This window comes from Abramis brama (assembly GCF_963993115.1).
Source record: "Abramis brama genome assembly, chromosome: 16".
Taxonomy (NCBI): Eukaryota; Metazoa; Chordata; class Actinopteri; order Cypriniformes; family Leuciscidae; genus Abramis; species Abramis brama.
This window is the reverse complement of record NC_139978.1, coordinates 10,372,422-10,380,324: the sequence shown is the minus strand read 5'-3', so window position 1 is coordinate 10,380,324 and position 7,903 is coordinate 10,372,422.

Here is a 7,903-nt window from a genome sequence, read left to right as displayed (position 1 = left end):
CCTTTTGTCATTTCCTGTCTCTTCTTCACTCTTATCCCATAAAGGCTCTCAGGACATCAAATTCAAATATGCAAATTCACTCTTTGCCAGATGTCCACATGCAAGTTACTGAATCTGCATTCAACGCGGAGCGGCTCTCGCACTGTATGACGTTACAAAAAAGGAGTTGTCTAATCCTGTTCCCTTTACACAGCAAGGATATGCAAGGACGAAAATACAGTTGCGAGTCCTGAAAAAACACAGGTGGTGTGTGTTCGTTTATAGAATGCGATTGTCACTGCTATAAACTCCCATATATAAAAATAATTATTTGAAAAATATAATTTTCGTGCAGCCTGTAAGCCTCTAGGCTTCAGCCCATGGAAGCCCGTGCGTTAATGTGCCCCCTGGGCCTAAATGCATATGTGACGCTTCACGTTTTCTGGTCCAGGAAAAGAAGGCGTTCGGGTCAAAGAGCTGCTGTGCAACACTTTAAAGTTTTTATTTAACAAAAGCTTCTCTGAAAAAAAAAATCTTTTCTTGCAACTTTGCTCTCTTTCTGCAACAAAGCCACGCCCCCTTGCCACATACTCCCACTGCCTTACTCAGGCCAGACATTCTTCCACCACCTGGGACAACTCAGGTCCCAGATCCCAGTCTGAGGTCCCAGTCGCACCTGCCCATGATCCGTGTGTAAGCCCAGATTCTGTACTTCCTCTCGTCCAATTGCGCAGTTTCTTAAGTTTGCTGTAAGTCCCTCCATGGGCAGCGACCTCAGAACTGCCCTTGTGTGTCACATATGCCACGTCCTATCATTAATATAAATTATGTCATCCAGGTTGGCTGTGGTGTATGCCTGGTGGGGATGGAAGACACTGTCTATGAGACGCTGGAACGTAGGTGGGGCCCTGAACAAACTAAGGAAGTGCAGCAAATTGGTGTGATCCAAACGGCCATTTTCTCTTGGGACATTGACGTTCCCCTTTTCAAATCTAACGTCGGAACAAAATTGAGCTTTACCCAACCGATCGAGCAACTCCTGGGCATTAGATAAGCATCAATTTTCGACACTGCTTTTACCTTTCGATAATCAACACCTAACCTTAAACCCGCTAATTAAACACTAAAATTATTGGCCTGGCACAGTCACTGAGTGGCTTCTATCATGCCCATTTTAAGTATAGCCTCTAATTCCACACACATCACTTTTTTCTAGTGTTGAGGCAGCCTGTAGGGTTGGCAATGTATTACTACCCCTGGATACAGCTCAATATGGCGGTCCATTATGTTCATATGGCTGGGAGAGGGAAGAATACTTGAGCAAATTCATGTTGTAACTTGATTACCTCCGTGAGTTGGAACAATGAGATGTGGTCTCCGTAAGTGACAGGAAAATAAGCATTAGACTTTATTTATTTACAAATAGAATTTATTTCCGGCTTGAGCTCCGTCTTCTCTTTTACTGTCACTGCCAACTGCACAGAGCCCTCCTCCAGTGGAACACTCAGGTCCAGTTCATACTGAATTAAATTTTTCGTATTACATCTGCTTGTATGTATCCACTATTAATAGCCTACAAGTCTGCTGTTTCGGACCAGGTCCGAATGATTTAAGTTTAATAAAGTTTATTGTACATAACATAAAAGATGAAGCGTCAGTTTTACTTCAGAAAATCACCGTAAGAGCTGAGTAAACACAGTAAGTTATAAGAAGTGCGCAAGTACATAAACGAATTTCGGTAGAGTTGAGGGAGCATTTTCTCTAAAAACAAAATAATTCCACCTCGTCTTCAGCGGCTGCCTCAGATTTCGGGAGTAAATAGAGAGAGCTATGTGGATAATACATCCAGCCACACAACACCTACAGCGCTTGGGAGACATTCTCGACAGTGCAGCAGCTGTGAACTCGATCAGGGCGGGTCTATGTTGAAACAGCAGTGTCTGTCAACACTCGTGGGCGGGGCCTGTGCCTTTTACGTCACTAAAACAGCATTCTGAAAACAGGTTGTTGGGAGACACTGCTGATGATTTATGGGTATTAATAAAAAAGGAGTGAGTGGATTTTTATCACTATTGGGTGGTTGTGTACACACACTGGCAACACACATTTATGTCCAAACAGCATGCAAAAGTGAATTTTGCATAATAGGGGACCTTTAATGTCTTTGACTGGAGGCTCAGAACGTGGTCGTATCTGTAGACTCAGAGCATGGAATCTGTTTCTGTCTCACCTTTGCAGGCTAGAGACTCGGCGTTAGTCTCTCTACATGGGAGACTCAGAACCTTGCATGTATCTGTTGCTGCCTTCCCCGTTACGTTCCAGGCTCAGAACGATGTATCTGTTAGTGCCTCACTAGACGGGAGACTCAGAACATGGGTGTATCTGTTAATGTCTCACTGGATGATCTGGAGACTCAGAACAAGGAGTGTCTGTTGAAAGGGTACCTTTATCCCTTTCTGATGAGGAGGAGATTGCAATTTGGCACTTCTCTATTCCAGCGCTGCGATTGGCTGCTGGCATCAGAGGCGACACACACAGGGTGGGCCACCCTTCTTTCCCCAATGGAACTCATTTGCATAATCGAAAACACACATTTAGGCTACGTCTACATTAATCCGGATACATTTGAAAATGGCGTTTTTGTTTATAAACGCTCTCCGTCCACACTAGCGTTTTCGGACGTTTCAGTGTGGATGAGAAACTTTTGAAAAACGCCTGAAAACGCTAAATTCACCTTACTGCGCATGCATAAAAACCCCACAAAAGATCACTGATATGATTCAGATGGAAAAATAAATAATGAAGTTATCGCGCAATTCTTCTGACAGGATAATTTTATTTAGTAAAATATCTCACCATTCACTGATGCGGTCCAGGTCGCACGCAGTCACCATATTTTTATGGTGTAAATTTATGGTGTACTAATTAGTAATTAGTTGTCTAAAACGCAACTGCTCTCATGTATTGCCGCACGACAGCAAATGTGAGTAAATTCTGTCATCTTTGCAGGTCTGTGATCTGAAGAGTGTGCAATGTAGAATATTTTTAGCACTTTCATTTGTGAAAGTGAATAGCACATAACAGGCACAATACTGGTATAAACATGAATAATTGTTGGTACAATATGCGTCACATGACTAAATTTACGTCATCGTTTTTAAATACCACCGGTTTCACAGTCCACACTGCAACGTGAAAACGCCGTTTTCAAATGTATCCACTTTGGAGTGCGTTTTCAAAAAGCTTTGTTTTCATTAATAAAAACGCTGTCTCAGTGTGGACGGAAGGCCAAAACGGAGAGAAAAATATACATTTTCAAACGAGAATGTATTGGTGTGGATATGGCCTTAGAAGTCTTTAAAGTGTCTTTAAAATTTTAGCAATGCATTTCCAAACCACCATCAGAATACCTTTGGCAATATTCTAAACGAATAGAGTCCAAACAAGATGGAAAAAATTTAACTGTCATGCGTGCATTCATTTGTACATTAACAGCTGAATTTTTGTAAGATGTTGCACTACAAATAGCTGTCACTGAGGATACGTATTTCTTTAAATAAGTATGAAAAGTATGTGTGTAGTTTAAGGTTTCCAAACATAGTTATGAATGGATTGGATGGACCATTTGTCACGGTTTCCCTGGTTCTCCCTGGCTCTGTCATACACTACAATTCCCAGAATCCTCTTTGGTGCACCTGCACTCTCTCCAGATTACTAATTACACACACCTGTTCACCATCAGCAGCCTCATCAATAAGCTCTATAAAACACTCACCATAGCCTCAGTTCCTTGTCAAGCCTCCAACAGGAATAGATCATGATCCGTTGTCTCCTGAAACGCTGATGCTTCCAAGATGTAACGTATACTCACCTGTGAAACACTAACCTCTGTGTCATTGTTCTGCTGTCTCCAGGAATCCTGTTTGATTTCCTATTGCCTGTGATCTGTTGTTCTCCCGAGCTTCCAGTGTTTCCTCTGAGCTTGCTTACTATTGACTGCATCTGAAAGAGAAAAGACAAGTATTTATGAACTGTGACTGTTTGGTATCTACAAACCTGAAGTGAACATGCTTACCTGCTGTCTGCCCTGCACCGAGTGATCTTCACTGAATCTGCATTTGAACTCACCGAATACTCACCTTGCACTATTGTCAACTTGAATAAAGCTGTGTTTGGATTGACTTACCTGTCTCTGTGCCTGTATCCTGACACCATTGTGGCCTCCCATTGTTTCAGCCACTGCTCATGCATCGAAAAAGTCCTAAATAATTTTTATGGCAGTTGGCTTAAACCTTATGGATTAGTCTCATAATAGGTGCAGGGCAGAAACTGCCAGTGGATCAATGAGAAGTCCTGTACTTCCCACACTTGAGGTGTCTGTCAGTTGTCTTAGCATCCTTATTTGATGGTGTTGAACGTTTGTTTGTGCTTGTCCACCAAGATCCAATCAAAATGCAGCAAACCTTTCTCCACTGTTGCAGTAAGAGAGGGGCCCTGCCATAAAACTGGGCTCTGGAATGTGATGTTCCCTATACAGTTTTCATAATGTAGAGAGCGAGTTTAATTTATGATTAATAGCCTATAATAAATCAGGAAACTAAATGAGGTAAAATAAACCTTGCATATGATTTCACATTCTCTTGATTTCTGCTTATAGGTTAAAATGCAATAATTCTGATGAAATGTAAAAATACATTTCTTAAATGACAACAATCATTGCAATTATTATTTTGGCCAAAATAATTGTTATCAATTTAATCATTATGCAGCACAATGAAAATAAGACTACATTTTCATTGACTAAAACTAGACTAAACAAAAACAGAACAAGGTTAACTAAATATGATAAAAACTAAAAAGTACATCTGACACAGGACTAAGACTAAGACTAAATGAATAAAATAGCTGACAAAATTAACACTAGCGCATAGCTTCACAATGACGCGTTTTGACGTGTTCATGGCCTATTTAATCTGTGAAGTTCTAAATCAGTAGCGAACCGTGACTCTTCGAACCTTAGCCCTCTCACCCCCTCCCCTTGTCGGGAATAAGTATATTACCAATGAACCTATTTCAAGGTTTGCGTTCTCGAGCCACCAGGCACTGTTGTTGTGCGAATGAGCAGGCCGGAGCGCGGTAAGGGTTTTCTGTTAGAACGGTGTCGTGTTAGCGACCCCTAAGTTAATAACTAATGATCTTTGCAATGGAAGTGAGTCAATCAAATCTAACTTTAGCTGTACAATAACTTTATTCTAGAGCTGCTGTAAAGCCAAAACAATCTCTGTTACTTTCATTTCCTATTATCACTGTAAAGCTGCTTTGAAACAATCACCCAAATTAAACAAAAAGTAGTCAAATGCAAATCATCATTACAAATAATTGCATCATCACACAATCAGTGTGTCATTTCAGTGGAATATAGTGACAACTGGCCACAAAACCAACAAAATGTTTTCTAAGCTGACGCATCATGACAGTGCTCAGACCAAAGCACATTAGCGATAGACACTTCCACATCATAGACAGTGAACAGCGATCATGGAATCCATCACCACAAACAAGCAATGTTGATAATAAATCATATCATTAGTTTGTGGTCTGCCTTAGCAGTTTCACGGGCACCAGAATTTAGTGGGTGTCAAAGGTGGCACCAATTTAATATTGTGAGTTTTGGTCACACCATTTAAGGTTAGTGTAAATGTGTTAGATGACTCTTGGTCTGTGGGGCACCAGCTAAGGATTTTTGTATCTCGACAATAAAGTACAATCAATGAGGATTTTTGAATAAATAAGAATTTTATAAATTGGAGAGAGTTTGTCACCTGAAATTTTTTTGAGATATTGTTAACTTTTAGAGGCTCTTACTGCATTATAAACACAAGGAAAACAGGTGTAATAAAATGAATGAGTAACTAACAACTACTAAATGAATAGATGATTGGATAAGGAAGTAAAGTGCATAAGACTGATAAATGCAAGTGATTGAGTTGAATGTTACAGTACAATGGCAGTTACACATTATCTTATGAAAAGATAAGCTGTTGTTTCTCTGCACTATAAGATGAAGACTTTATTCTGAATGAAACAAATAAATTTAATGATTATTTGTAATTAACTGACATCAGTGTGGGATAATTATGTAGTGAAACTACACTGCAAATATAGACTAGCTCTGAAAATATGGGCCATTGCACGATGAACTAATCAGAGACAGGTTAGTCGTTGGTTTAAATGATATACGACTGTTGGAGCGAATGTAGTTAGATAAAGATCTAACGTTGGAAAAAGTCATTGATATGGCAAGACAGACTGAAGCAGTGAAGCAGCAGCAGAGTAACCTGCGTAGTGAATGTGGAGGAAGTGTATGTTGTTAAGAGTCTACATTCGGCACTGCTAGGCAGACCCGCCATCACCAAATTGGGTCTTGTCACACGTGTTGATGGCATAAGCATTCACACACTATAGGAATGTTATCCAAAGCTGTGCAGTGGGCTGGAACTGATACAGAGGGCTGTGTACCATTAAACTGAGCCCAGGAGCAGTTCCATTTTCCCTCAAAACTCCACGACACATTCCTCTTCCACTCATGCCAAAAGTTAAAAATGAACTACAACGCATGGAGCGGATGGGGGTCTCAAGCAGGGTGGAAGAACCCACGGATTGGTGTGCAGAGATCTCTTTGGTTTTGATTTTTTTAAGAAAATGTTTTGGTTTAGGGGGGGAAAACAAGTCAAAGCTTTTAAGAATTTGAAGGAAGACTTCTGTCATCTGCACCATTGCTGACCTTGTACTATGCAAACACGCCGCTCTAAGTATCTGCGGATCCAAGATTTCTGGATGAGACTAATGAGCTATTCATAATAGATTTCTCTTGTTCCAGGGAAGAACTTATGGACTGCAGACACTCTGTCACGTGCTCCACTACCTGCTGACAAAGAAAACACAAATGATGAGCTCATGGAATGCACTAAATTTACGTTGTGGAGTATCTCCCAGCAAGCCAATCTTTCCTGGACAACCTGAGAGAGCACCTCAAATGTCATAAAATGTCAGGATGGAAGGCCTGAGTCTAGTCGTTATACATGGACTGAGAAGCTTTACTGGTCGGAGCAAGCTTACCTATCTGTTCACAAAGGTCTTCTTCTAAAAGGTACAAGACACGTTATTCCCTCTGCATTGCGGAATGATGTCCATGCCAAGCTGCACGAAGGGCATCAAGGAGTAGTTAAATGTGCGAGAATGTGTGCGTCAAAGTGTATGGTGGCCGGGACTTAGCCAACAGTTGAATGAACTGGTTCTGAAATGCCATGCTTGCATTAAAGAGCGCATTAATCACACTGAACCACTAATCTCAACAGTTTGAAAGGTAAAAACCTACCTTTTAGTTGTGGATTACCATTCACGGTATGTCGAGGTGACAAATCTTTCACTTACCAGCTCTGCAGATGTCACTACACGCCTAAAGTCTATCTTCGCACACCACGGCATCCCAGAGACATTAGTGAGTGATAATGGGCCACAGTTCTCATCCAGGACTTTCTCAGATTTCACAGATTCAAACATGTCACCAGTAGCCCGAAGCATCCACGCAGCAATGGAGAGGCCGAGCACGCTGTACAGACTGTCAACTCCTCTTCCCAATGGGTACAGCCCAGCCCAGCTGCTCATGGGGTCTTTGTACTACGGTGCCAACCCTCCCTAGACTATAGGACTCTTTGTTACCTGATAGCGCCACCATACGTGTTCGGGAGAGAGAGACAAGAAGTGTAGACATGAGATATTTTAACCAACGTCATCGAGTGCATGACCTGATCAAGCTCTCACCTGGCGATCAGGTGTGGGTCACGAATCAAAAGGTGTCGGGTGTCGTTCTTACCAGGTGGATGTGCCTAAAGTGATATTTAGGTTCCGCTTGGCTGTGATG